The sequence below is a fragment of the Denticeps clupeoides genome, unplaced genomic scaffold (assembly GCF_900700375.1).
Source record: "Denticeps clupeoides unplaced genomic scaffold, fDenClu1.1, whole genome shotgun sequence".
NCBI classification, from domain to species: domain Eukaryota; kingdom Metazoa; phylum Chordata; class Actinopteri; order Clupeiformes; family Denticipitidae; genus Denticeps; species Denticeps clupeoides.
In genome coordinates, this window is record NW_021630000.1 from 19,331 (window position 1) to 31,407 (window position 12,077).

Consider the following 12,077-nt stretch of genomic DNA (forward strand, 5'->3'; position numbering starts at 1 on the left):
GAGGTCCAATAGGGGCTCAAAGCGGTCTAGCAGGTCTTTGCCGATAAGGAGAGGGTATGTGTCAAATGGAGAAATGTACACAGGGTGCACTAAGCTCATGGGGCCGATGGTTAGGTGGATTGGGGCAAGTTGTTCTAGTTGTACATCATTTTGGCTGTATGATTGTACATTCAGCGCACAGTTCTGATATCTAAGAGTTCGATTCTGTCTCTTGGCAGCAATCTGAAGTCTGTCAAAAAGCTGGGCTGACATCAGAGTCAGGTCGGCTCCCGTGTCCACCAGGGCTTCTAGCCTCAACTCCCTCTCCAATGTGATGGCCAGGTAGAGTTTCTTGGCCACCCCCCTTTCAATTAGGTTCCCCAACAGTCTTGGTATTGGGGCTTGCGTGGTAATCGGTAAGCAGTCAGGACCAGTCTCACGTGACTCTTCCGGCAGACAGACCACCAAGACAGCACTCTCAGGTACATCAAGGTCCTGGCTTGAGGTGTGATGCTGGGAGTTGGCTGGTTCTGATGGTTCCGTAGTAATCTGCTGTGGTTGCGTGATGTCATCCCTTGGTGGTGGGACCTCTCGTTCTGTGGTCAACAGAAGATTATTATTGAGTTGGTTGGGAGGATTATGTTGAGGGGACTTTGATTGGGTGTTAGGGTCAGACTGCACGCTTAGTCATGCCTGATCTGACTCATCCTTTTTGTCCTCCCTGTGGTGCTTTTTCTGGAAGAGTTCCTTCAAAACTCTCGTAATCTCTGCTAATTCAGATGTGGTTTCCCGGTTCGGTTCTGCTGATGATTTAGGTCTGGACCGGTCCGGAGCATGTTGAGAGGGGTTCGGCTGCTGCCAATCTGATCTTGACGCTTGTGTTGCTGAAAATTGGCTCCTTCTGGGTCGTCTCTTTCCTTCCCATGTGGCTTCATCCTTTGGGTCGGGGGGTAGTTGTGACCTGTCTCCGGATCTTCCGGAATGACCAGTTTGGTGTTTGTGTCGGGCCCCGTCATGTCCACGCTGCTCCCTGTTGGCTGGAAAGGTTCGTGACCATCTGTTGTCATGGTGGCTTTGCTCGGCGCCCTCTAGAGTGAGTTCTGCACTCTGAGTGGAGACAGGATAGATGGTGTGGGTTTTCGCTGTCTTTTCCGAAACAGCTCTTTGTTTGGCGAAGGCCTTGTGGGCCAAGTCTCTCAGCTGTTGGGTGGACATCGTCCGTGGGCATGCCAGAACCCCCAGATGGTGACTTACTGTGGGGTGCAGGTTCCGGAGGAACAGGGATCTGAAATTGAAATCGTCCTCCATTCCTGGCTCGTTGCGTGCTCCGAAGTAGGCCTGTCGGAGTCTGTTGTAGTAGGCTTGCGTGGTTTCCTGTCTGCCCTGTTTAAGGTCCATGGCAGTGATCAGTCCATGCTCTGACTCTGGGTCAGAGAACTCCCTGATTAGCGCTTGCTGCAGTTGCTGATGATCCATTTTGACGCTCTCTGGCTGTCGGTCCAGGAAACTGCGCACCTCACGGCTAGCAGTGATTCTGAGCAGATAAAGTCTGTCGCGTGTGGTAGCGTTAGCGACAGTTTGTAAGTGGAAGTCCACATCATCGAGGTATGAGTGGACATCATGGCCTCCTGCAGGGTTAGGAGTGAAAATGGGAATGTTCCTCGCCAGCTTATCCAGTTCCTTGGTTGACACACCATGACTGGAATGTAGTCTTTGAGAGGGTTCCCACCCCCTTGCTGCTGGCGGGGGGTTTGGGATGCTGGCAGGTGATGTCCTGTGCACTGGGCTCTCCTCCCTTTTGCTGCTGGTTAGGGGAAACTCTGCGGGGTGCATCTCTCTTCTAGGGTCATCGTGCAGTCTGTATGAGTGCTTGAGCTCTCTGTGAACTGTGTCAAGTTCATCTTTCAAATAGTCTCTTTGTTGGGACAGAGTACTGACCTCGGCCCGGGCAGTTTGCAGGTGGCCCTCACAGGCCCTGGCCCTGGCTTCTCTTTCTTTAAGTTCAGTCTCTGCTCTCATCAGGAGGGTCTTAGCCTCGTTGAGTTCTTCCCTCAGCTCTTCTCTGGCGTCCTTTTCCTGCTCTTCCCGGTGTGCTGTGTCCGCGCGGAGATCAGTCAAGGCGTTCTGGAGTCTCTCCAATTCCTCCTGTAGCTCTGGGTGCTGTTTGTGTGCTGTCCTGTCCTGAGTCTCCAGTTGCTCCAGTTGTCTTCGAACGAGCGTCAGATTCCTCTGTGATCTCTCATCCTGAAGCTTTAGTGCTGCAGTCTGTCGTTCCTGGTGGTGGATTGTTGCTTCACTCAGCTTTGCCTGGCCGAGGAGGTTGTGAGCCAGTGATGCGGTGATCTTGGCCAGCTCCTTGTGGCTGTAGTCCTGCGTCGGATCACGGGCCATCAAGATGCTCAGGTTGTCGTCAATCTGCTCTTGGCTCAGGTTCTGCAGGTCCCCGGTGGGTTCAGGAAGAAGATTGCTTGTCAGGGCATTCAGCCAGACTTCTAGACGATCCCAGTGGGCCTCAGGGCTCGATGATCGAGACATGTTGGCTTGCTTAAAAAGGGGTGAGAGAGAGAGAGAAAAAGGGGGGGGGGGGCAGCACAAAACAAAACCAATGCAAGTCCTACCAGTGTTAGCGACTGTGCCTATAGTACTTAGATTTGACCGCGTGACAGTCTTAAGACTTTGACAGCTTGGGTCGTCAATCTATTACTCAGCCTTCCCTGATGATTCTCAAAGGTTTGGTAAACAAACAGAAACCAGGTGAAGACAAACAAACAAATACGCCAAACACAGAGGAGAGGTATAGGATTGAGGGGGAGCACTACCTATGAGTAAACACACAGGTGTAGAATATAGAAATCGATTCTAAATTTAAATTCAAACACTGTTTAGACTAAAATTTAAATAAATCCAAACAGGAGAGAGAGAGGCTTGACTCAGTAATAACAAGAATCAAGTTAAGAGGCAAAGAGTCAGACTAAGCCTTTCAGATAAACTGGCAGGCTTAGGCCAACCAACCAAGAAAACCCACCTACTGAGACCGGCCACAAGGTGGCGTGGGTGAGCCCCAAGGGTTAGAACAGAGGGGGTGGAGTTGGAATTTAGGAGTGTTAGACAGGGTGTGGCAGGATTTCTTCGCTGCCTTTCACACATTAACCATTAAAAACAGGAATTCTTCGCTGCTTTAAAACAAATGCAATTTAGCTGCACCAAAAGGGGTGTGTGGCAGGATTTCTTCGCTGCCGTTACACACTAAAAAAATTAAAAACGGGATTTCTTCGCCGTTTTTACACAAATGCAGTTAGTTGCACAGCAATGTGTGGGCAGGATTTCTTCGCCGCCTCTTACACACTAACAATTAAAAACAGGGTTCCTTAGCTGTTTCTACACATATGCATTTAGGGCTCTCATTTACGGATAAGGCCTATAAAAAGATGACAAGAGGAACGTCGCTCAAATCAATCTTTATCGCGATGAAGGAAGATTTCTTCGTTCCAACAGGCGATCTGATAATATTAAAATGTACAGCAAAGAGATTTCTTCGTCTTTACAGCACAATTTTAATATTATGAACTAATGGCTGTGTACTTTAACAGACAATGGCTGTTGAAATACACATATGGAGGTGGTCTTGAACCAACCAATCACGAGAGTGAGTCTTGCCTCACTTTAAGCTTGCATAAAAACACAAAAAGATTGTTACTGAGTTTGCTCACAAAATAAGTTTGAACGTGCCCGCATTCTCCACCATTAAATGTAACGAATTAGCTCAAGAGGAAATATCTAGAATTAATTATAACTGGTTATAATTAATAATAGACATTTAGACTAGATTTGGGGATAAGCTGTAGCAGAATTAATGTTACAATTACTTGATCTGTCCGTTCACGGAGCAGATAAATTAATTATCTATCAATTCTGGGAACGATTATCCCCCCCTTTGGCCAGGAAAGGTAGCTTTCCTGACTCTGCGTGCTAGCAGTAACTTAGCATGTAGCTTAAAAGGTCAACGTTCAGTGACTCCAGATGTGAGCAGCACACAGAAACAAACGATTGTGAATTTAAAGAATTTAATAAACACGGCTATAGCTAACATACAACAATTAGACAAACATATACATACAGGGTAAAGGAAAGTGATGAAAAGAGAATGGCAGTATTACACATCAATTAACCACAGCCTAATGAGAATCGTCAGAGAATTCTTATGTTCACCTTAAAAAGGGGTTTAGACGTGCATAGTTACTTGCATTGGTCCTTATTTCATGCAAAGAGTCCTGATGCTGTAGGGTCACGATCCTTGATCCGTAGGTCTGGCGTTGGAGGTTCTCCTTGAAGGTAAATATTGCCAAAGAGTAACAAAGTGTTGAAAGAAAAGGTGTCTCGGAAGGAAGAAGAGAAGTTCTGAGCATTCGTGCCTGTGTGACGCTCCTTTTTGAATGTTTTCTGGCACGCCCATCATGTGGCCTGAATAGCCAATCACAAGTGTGACATTTTGGCGGGAGAAGTTCCCTATGTCTGGGTTTACGACTGACCGGAATGTTTATGGCTGGTCCAGAGAGAGACTGTAGTTTGTTGCAGTTACAATTTCTACCTTATAGAAATTGTATGATGTATTTTGTGATCACATGGTATGGATCACTGTTCCAGTAGTAAAGAGAAGTTCCTTCTGACACCAAGAAAGGGACCTTTAGGAGGTAGGAAAGTAGAGATACACTTATACACTTAATTATAGGTAATTAAAGTTTACCTAATGCACAATAGAAAGTTGTAACTAGTATAATTCATACAAGGGAACGTACACACAACGCGTGCATATACGGGATCCACTTATAATCACATATTCCTAGCACAAGATACAGACAATATGTTTTAAGTGTGTGCGTGATTGTGTATTGTGAAGGTGGGGCCAGACAGGAGGTCTTTGGAATGCTTTGAAGCTTGGAGCCCCGATGAGCAGTTTGCAGACCCCGTCTGCTTCGCATCGTCTTGGTGACAGTGGGGGCAGACGGGACAATCAGGCTGAGGGTCCAGGTTGTAATTTGTATGTAAATGTCAAAGGTTAAAAGGTTCTTTGAAGATCAACCATCTATGATCCTACGCAGACGCTACATTTGTGACAGTGGGGGAAGACGGGGCGATCAGAGTGAGGGTCCAGGGTTGTAATTGGTATGTAAATGTCAAAGGTTAAAAGGTTCTTTGAAGATCAACCATCTGTGATCCTACGCAGACGCTACAGTGCGTAGCACCTGAAGGCCGAGGGCTGGAAAACCCCACCTAATCGATTCAGCTCCACCCCACTCCATAGCCAAGCCTGTGAATGATCGTTGTAGAGCACACACAGACAAAGAAACCTGAAGAGAAGTTAAAAAAAAAAAAAAAAAAAAAAAAAGGCGGGAAAACATACTAAAGAAAGAAAGTACCCCTTAACTTACTTTAAAAAAGTTAACAAAGTGATGTAAATACTTTCATTTTAAAAGTCTTACAATAGTTAAAGCTTACAGCACCTGGCATTCCCATGTAGTCTCCCATTCAAGTACTAACCAGGCCCAAGCCTTCTTAGCTTCTGAGATCAGACAAGATTGGGCATTCTTCAGCTGGTTTGTCCGTACACAAACTCTGCTTGAAAATCTTGAACTTTAAACCAAAAGGGCTTTGAAAACATTATAAAGTGCGAAAACTCCCGCTTTACTATCAAATTATGATGGAAAAAAAGGCAAAAAAAGCTAACAAAGCCATGTAAATACTTTCATTTTAAAAGTTTTTCAATAGTTAAAGCTTACAGCACCTGGTATTCCCATGTAGTCTCCCATCCAAGTACTAACCAGGCCCAAGCCTTCTTAGCTTCTGAGATCAGACAAGATTGGGCATTCTTCAGCTGGTTTGTCCGTACACAAACTCTGCTTGAAAATCTTGAACTTTAAACCAAAGGGGCTTGAACACATATCAAAGAGTGAAAACTCCCGCTTTACTGTCAAATTATGATGGAGAAAAGGCATAAAAGTTGGAGTGGTAAGCTTTTATTTGCAAAACAACAAATAAAGTGCACACCTTCTAGAGGCAATGCAATACTGGGTCGATGAATAAAGCGGATGGAGCAGGCCCTATTGCCGACTCCCTGTTATAAAAATCCGCTTAATATGAAATATCAGATATTAAATTGACATCAGGGTGCGTAGCACCTGAAGGCCGAGGGCTGGAAAACCCCACCTAATCGATTCAGCTCCACCCCACTCCATAGCCAAGCCTGTGAATGATCGTTGTAGAGCACACACAGACAAAGAAACCTGAAGAGAAGTTAAAAAAAAAAAAAAAAAAAAGAAAAAAGGCGGGAAAACATACTAAAGAAAGAAAGTACCCCTTAACTTACTTTAAAAAAGTTAACAAAGTGATGTAAATACTTTCATTTTAAAAGTCTTACAATAGTTAAAGCTTACAGCACCTGGCATTCCCATGTAGTCTCCCATTCAAGTACTAACCAGGCCCAAGCCTTCTTAGCTTCTGAGATCAGACAAGATTGGGCAATCTTCAGCTGGCATGTCCGTAAGCAAACTCTGCTTGAAAATCTTGGACTTTAAACAAAAGGACTTTGAAAACATTATAAAGTGCGAAAAACTCCCGCTTTACTATCAAATTATGATGGAAAAAAAGGCAAAAAAAGCTAACAAAGCCATGTAAATACTTTCATTTTAAAAGTTTTTCAATAGTTAAAGCTTACAGCACCTGGCATTCCCATGTAGTCTCCCATCCAAGTACTAACCAGGCCCAAGCCTTCTTAGCTTCTGAGATCAGACAAGATTGGGCATTCTTCAGCTGGTTTGTCCGTACACAAACTCTGCTTGAAAATCTTGAACTTTAAACCAAAAGGGCTTTGAAAACATTATAAAGTGCGAAAACTCCCGCTTTACTATCAAATTATGATGGAGAAAAGGCAAAAAAAGCTAACAAAGCCATGTAAATACTTTCATTTTAACAGTTTTTCAATAGTTAAAGCTTACAGCACCTGGCATTCCCATGTAGTCTCCCATCCAAGTACTAACCAGGCCCAAGCCTTCTTAGCTTCTGAGATCAGACAAGATTGGGCAATCTTCAGCTGGCATGTCCGTAAGCAAACTCTGCTTGAAAATCTTGGACTTTAAACAAAAGGACTTTGAAAACATTATAAAGTGCGAAAACTCCCGCTTTACTATCAAATTATGATGGAGAAAAGGCAAAAAAAGCTAACAAAGCCATGTAAATACTTTCATTTTAAAAGTTTTTCAATAGTTAAAGCTTACAGCACCTGGCATTCCCATGTAGTCTCCCATCCAAGTACTAACCAGGCCCAAGCCTTCTTAGCTTCTGAGATCAGACAAGATTGGGCATTCTTCAGCTGGTTTGTCCGTACACAAACTCTGCTTGAAAATCTTGAACTTTAAACCAAAAGGGCTTTGAAAACATTATAAAGTGCGAAAACTCCCGCTTTACTATCAAATTATGATGGAGAAAAGGCAAAAAAAGCTAACAAAGCCATGTAAATACTTTCATTTTAAAAGTTTTTCAATAGTTAAAGCTTACAGCACCTGGCATTCCCATGTAGTCTCCCATCCAAGTACTAACCAGGCCCAAGCCTTCTTAGCTTCTGAGATCAGACAAGATTGGGCATTCTTCAGCTGGTTTGTCCGTACACAAACTCTGCTTGAAAATCTTGAACTTTAAACCAAAAGGGCTTTGAAAACATTATAAAGTGCGAAAACTCCCGCTTTACTATCAAATTATGATGGAAAAAAAAGGCAAAAAAAGCTAACAAAGCCATGTAAATACTTTCATTTTAAAAGTTTTTCAATAGTTAAAGCTTACAGCACCTGGTATTCCCATGTAGTCCCCCATCCAAGTACTAACCAGGCCCAAGCCTTCTTAGCTTCTGAGATCAGACAAGATTGGGCATTCTTCAGCTGGTTTGTCCGTACACAAACTCTGCTTGAAAATCTTGAACTTTAAACCAAAGGGGCTTGAACACATATCAAAGAGTGAAAACTCCCGCTTTACTGTCAAATTATGATGGAGAAAAGGCATAAAAGTTGGAGTGGTAAGCTTTTATTTGCAAAACAACAAATAAAGTGCACACCTTCTAGAGGCAATGCAATACTGGGTCGATGAATAAAGCGGATGGAGCAGGCCCTATTGCCGACTCCCTGTTATAAAAATCCGCTTAATATGAAATATCAGATATTAAATTGACATCAGGGTGCGTAGCACCTGAAGGCCGAGGGCTGGAAAACCCCACCTAATCGATTCAGCTCCACCCCACTCCATAGCCAAGCCTGTGAATGATCGTTGTAGAGCACACACAGACAAAGAAACCTGAAGAGAAGTTAAAAAAAAAAAAAAAAAAAAAAGAAAAAAGGCGGGAAAACATACTAAAGAAAGAAAGTACCCCTTAACTTACTTTAAAAAAGTTAACAAAGTGATGTAAATACTTTCATTTTAAAAGTCTTACAATAGTTAAAGCTTACAGCACCTGGCATTCCCATGTAGTCTCCCATTCAAGTACTAACCAGGCCCAAGCCTTCTTAGCTTCTGAGATCAGACAAGATTGGGCATTCTTCAGCTGGTTTGTCCGTACACAAACTCTGCTTGAAAATCTTGAACTTTAAACCAAAAGGGCTTTGAAAACATTATAAAGTGCGAAAACTCCCGCTTTACTATCAAATTATGATGGAAAAAAAGGCAAAAAAAGCTAACAAAGCCATGTAAATACTTTCATTTTAAAAGTTTTTCAATAGTTAAAGCTTACAGCACCTGGTATTCCCATGTAGTCTCCCCATCCAAGTACTAACCAGGCCCAAGCCTTCTTAGCTTCTGAGATCAGACAAGATTGGGCATTCTTCAGCTGGTTTGTCCGTACACAAACTCTGCTTGAAAATCTTGAACTTTAAACCAAAGGGGCTTGAACACATATCAAAGAGTGAAAACTCCCGCTTTACTGTCAAATTATGATGGAGAAAAGGCATAAAAGTTGGAGTGGTAAGCTTTTATTTGCAAAACAACAAATAAAGTGCACACCTTCTAGAGGCAATGCAATACTGGGTCGATGAATAAAGCGGATGGAGCAGGCCCTATTGCCGACTCCCTGTTATAAAAATCCGCTTAATATGAAATATCAGATATTAAATTGACATCAGGGTGCGTAGCACCTGAAGGCCGAGGGCTGGAAAACCCCACCTAATCGATTCAGCTCCACCCCACTCCATAGCCAAGCCTGTGAATGATCGTTGTAGAGCACACACAGACAAAGAAACCTGAAGAGAAGTTAAAAAAAAAAAAAAAAAAAAAAAAAGAAAAAAGGCGGGAAAACATACTAAAGAAAGAAAGTACCCCTTAACTTACTTTAAAAAAGTTAACAAAGTGATGTAAATACTTTCATTTTAAAAGTCTTACAATAGTTAAAGCTTACAGCACCTGGCATTCCCATGTAGTCTCCCATTCAAGTACTAACCAGGCCCAAGCCTTCTTAGCTTCTGAGATCAGACAAGATTGGGCAATCTTCAGCTGGCATGTCCGTAAGCAAACTCTGCTTGAAAATCTTGGACTTTAAACAAAAGGACTTTGAAAACATTATAAAGTGCGAAAACTCCCGCTTTACTATCAAATTATGATGGAGAAAAGGCAAAAAAAGCTAACAAAGCCATGTAAATACTTTCATTTTAAAAGTTTTTCAATAGTTAAAGCTTACAGCACCTGGCATTCCCATGTAGTCTCCCATCCAAGTACTAACCAGGCCAAGCCTTCTTAGCTTCTGAGATCAGACAAGATTGGGCATTCTTCAGCTGGTTTGTCCGTACACAAACTCTGCTTGAAAATCTTGAACTTTAAACCAAAAGGGCTTTGAAAACATTATAAAGTGCGAAAACTCCCGCTTTACTATCAAATTATGATGGAAAAAAAGGCAAAAAAAGCTAACAAAGCCATGTAAATACTTTCATTTTAAAAGTTTTTCAATAGTTAAAGCTTACAGCACCTGGTATTCCCATGTAGTCCCCCATCCAAGTACTAACCAGGCCCAAGCCTTCTTAGCTTCTGAGATCAGACAAGATTGGGCATTCTTCAGCTGGTTTGTCCGTACACAAACTCTGCTTGAAAATCTTGAACTTTAAACCAAAGGGGCTTGAACACATATCAAAGAGTGAAAACTCCCGCTTTACTGTCAAATTATGATGGAGAAAAGGCATAAAAGTTGGAGTGGTAAGCTTTTATTTGCAAAACAACAAATAAAGTGCACACCTTCTAGAGGCAATGCAATACTGGGTCGATGAATAAAGCGGATGGAGCAGGCCCTATTGCCGACTCCCTGTTATAAAAATCCGCTTAATATGAAATATCAGATATTAAATTGACATCAGGGTGCGTAGCACCTGAAGGCCGAGGGCTGGAAAACCCCACCTAATCGATTCAGCTCCACCCCACTCCATAGCCAAGCCTGTGAATGATCGTTGTAGAGCACACACAGACAAAGAAACCTGAAGAGAAGTTAAAAAAAAAAAAAAAAAAGAAAAAAGGCGGGAAAACATACTAAAGAAAGAAAGTACCCCTTAACTTACTTTAAAAAAGTTAACAAAGTGATGTAAATACTTTCATTTTAAAAGTCTTACAATAGTTAAAGCTTACAGCACCTGGCATTCCCATGTAGTCTCCCATTCAAGTACTAACCAGGCCCAAGCCTTCTTAGCTTCTGAGATCAGACAAGATTGGGCAATCTTCAGCTGGCATGTCCGTAAGCAAACTCTGCTTGAAAATCTTGGACTTTAAACAAAAGGACTTTGAAAACATTATAAAGTGCGAAAACTCCCGCTTTACTATCAAATTATGATGGAGAAAAGGCAAAAAAAGCTAACAAAGCCATGTAAATACTTTCATTTTAAAAGTTTTTCAATAGTTAAAGCTTACAGCACCTGGCATTCCCATGTAGTCTCCCATCCAAGTACTAACCAGGCCCAAGCCTTCTTAGCTTCTGAGATCAGACAAGATTGGGCATTCTTCAGCTGGTTTGTCCGTACACAAACTCTGCTTGAAAATCTTGAACTTTAAACCAAAAGGGCTTTGAAAACATTATAAAGTGCGAAAACTCCCGCTTTACTATCAAATTATGATGGAAAAAAAGGCAAAAAAAGCTAACAAAGCCATGTAAATACTTTCATTTTAAAAGTTTTTCAATAGTTAAAGCTTACAGCACCTGGTATTCCCATGTAGTCCCCCATCCAAGTACTAACCAGGCCCAAGCCTTCTTAGCTTCTGAGATCAGACAAGATTGGGCATTCTTCAGCTGGTTTGTCCGTACACAAACTCTGCTTGAAAATCTTGAACTTTAAACCAAAGGGGCTTGAACACATATCAAAGAGTGAAAACTCCCGCTTTACTGTCAAATTATGATGGAGAAAAGGCATAAAAGTTGGAGTGGTAAGCTTTTATTTGCAAAACAACAAATAAAGTGCACACCTTCTAGAGGCAATGCAATACTGGGTCGATGAATAAAGCGGATGGAGCAGGCCCTATTGCCGACTCCCTGTTATAAAAATCCGCTTAATATGAAATATCAGATATTAAATTGACATCAGGGTGCGTAGCACCTGAAGGCCGAGGGCTGGAAAACCCCACCTAATCGATTCAGCTCCACCCCACTCCATAGCCAAGCCTGTGAATGATCGTTGTAGAGCACACACAGACAAAGAAACCTGAAGAGAAGTTAAAAAAAAAAAAAAAAAAAAAAAAGGCGGGAAAACATACTAAAGAAAGAAAGTACCCCTTAACTTACTTTAAAAAAGTTAACAAAGTGATGTAAATACTTTCATTTTAAAAGTCTTACAATAGTTAAAGCTTACAGCACCTGGCATTCCCATGTAGTCTCCCATTCAAGTACTAACCAGGCCCAAGCCTTCTTAGCTTCTGAGATCAGACAAGATTGGGCAATCTTCAGCTGGCATGTCCGTAAGCAAACTCTGCTTGAAAATCTTGGACTTTAAACAAAAGGACTTTGAAAACATTATAAAGTGTGAAAACTCCCGCTTTACTATCAAATTATGATGGAGAAAAGGCAAAAAAAGCTAACAAAGCCATGTAAATACTTT

General features: G+C 42.1%; 13 pseudogenes; all 13 read right to left on the reverse strand.

Annotated features, from left to right (window-relative positions):
* Nucleotides 1–5,749: 5,749 nt before the first annotated feature.
* LOC114779888 (uncharacterized) lies at nucleotides 5,750–5,868 on the reverse strand (annotated as a pseudogene).
* A 535-nt stretch (nucleotides 5,869–6,403) lies between these two features.
* Nucleotides 6,404–6,522, reverse strand: LOC114779872 (uncharacterized; annotated as a pseudogene).
* A 162-nt stretch (nucleotides 6,523–6,684) lies between these two features.
* Nucleotides 6,685–6,803, reverse strand: LOC114779896 (uncharacterized; annotated as a pseudogene).
* A 161-nt stretch (nucleotides 6,804–6,964) lies between these two features.
* LOC114779866 (uncharacterized) lies at nucleotides 6,965–7,083 on the reverse strand (annotated as a pseudogene).
* Nucleotides 7,084–7,243: 160 nt separating this feature from the next.
* On the reverse strand, nucleotides 7,244–7,362 carry LOC114779898 (uncharacterized; annotated as a pseudogene).
* A 161-nt stretch (nucleotides 7,363–7,523) lies between these two features.
* On the reverse strand, nucleotides 7,524–7,642 carry LOC114779899 (uncharacterized; annotated as a pseudogene).
* A 163-nt stretch (nucleotides 7,643–7,805) lies between these two features.
* Nucleotides 7,806–7,924, reverse strand: LOC114779890 (uncharacterized; annotated as a pseudogene).
* A 1,478-nt stretch (nucleotides 7,925–9,402) lies between these two features.
* On the reverse strand, nucleotides 9,403–9,521 carry LOC114779873 (uncharacterized; annotated as a pseudogene).
* Nucleotides 9,522–9,961: 440 nt separating this feature from the next.
* On the reverse strand, nucleotides 9,962–10,080 carry LOC114779891 (uncharacterized; annotated as a pseudogene).
* A 533-nt stretch (nucleotides 10,081–10,613) lies between these two features.
* LOC114779874 (uncharacterized) lies at nucleotides 10,614–10,732 on the reverse strand (annotated as a pseudogene).
* Nucleotides 10,733–10,892: 160 nt separating this feature from the next.
* On the reverse strand, nucleotides 10,893–11,011 carry LOC114779900 (uncharacterized; annotated as a pseudogene).
* A 162-nt stretch (nucleotides 11,012–11,173) lies between these two features.
* Nucleotides 11,174–11,292, reverse strand: LOC114779892 (uncharacterized; annotated as a pseudogene).
* A 532-nt stretch (nucleotides 11,293–11,824) lies between these two features.
* Nucleotides 11,825–11,943, reverse strand: LOC114779875 (uncharacterized; annotated as a pseudogene).
* Between the last annotated feature and the right edge of the window lie 134 nt (nucleotides 11,944–12,077).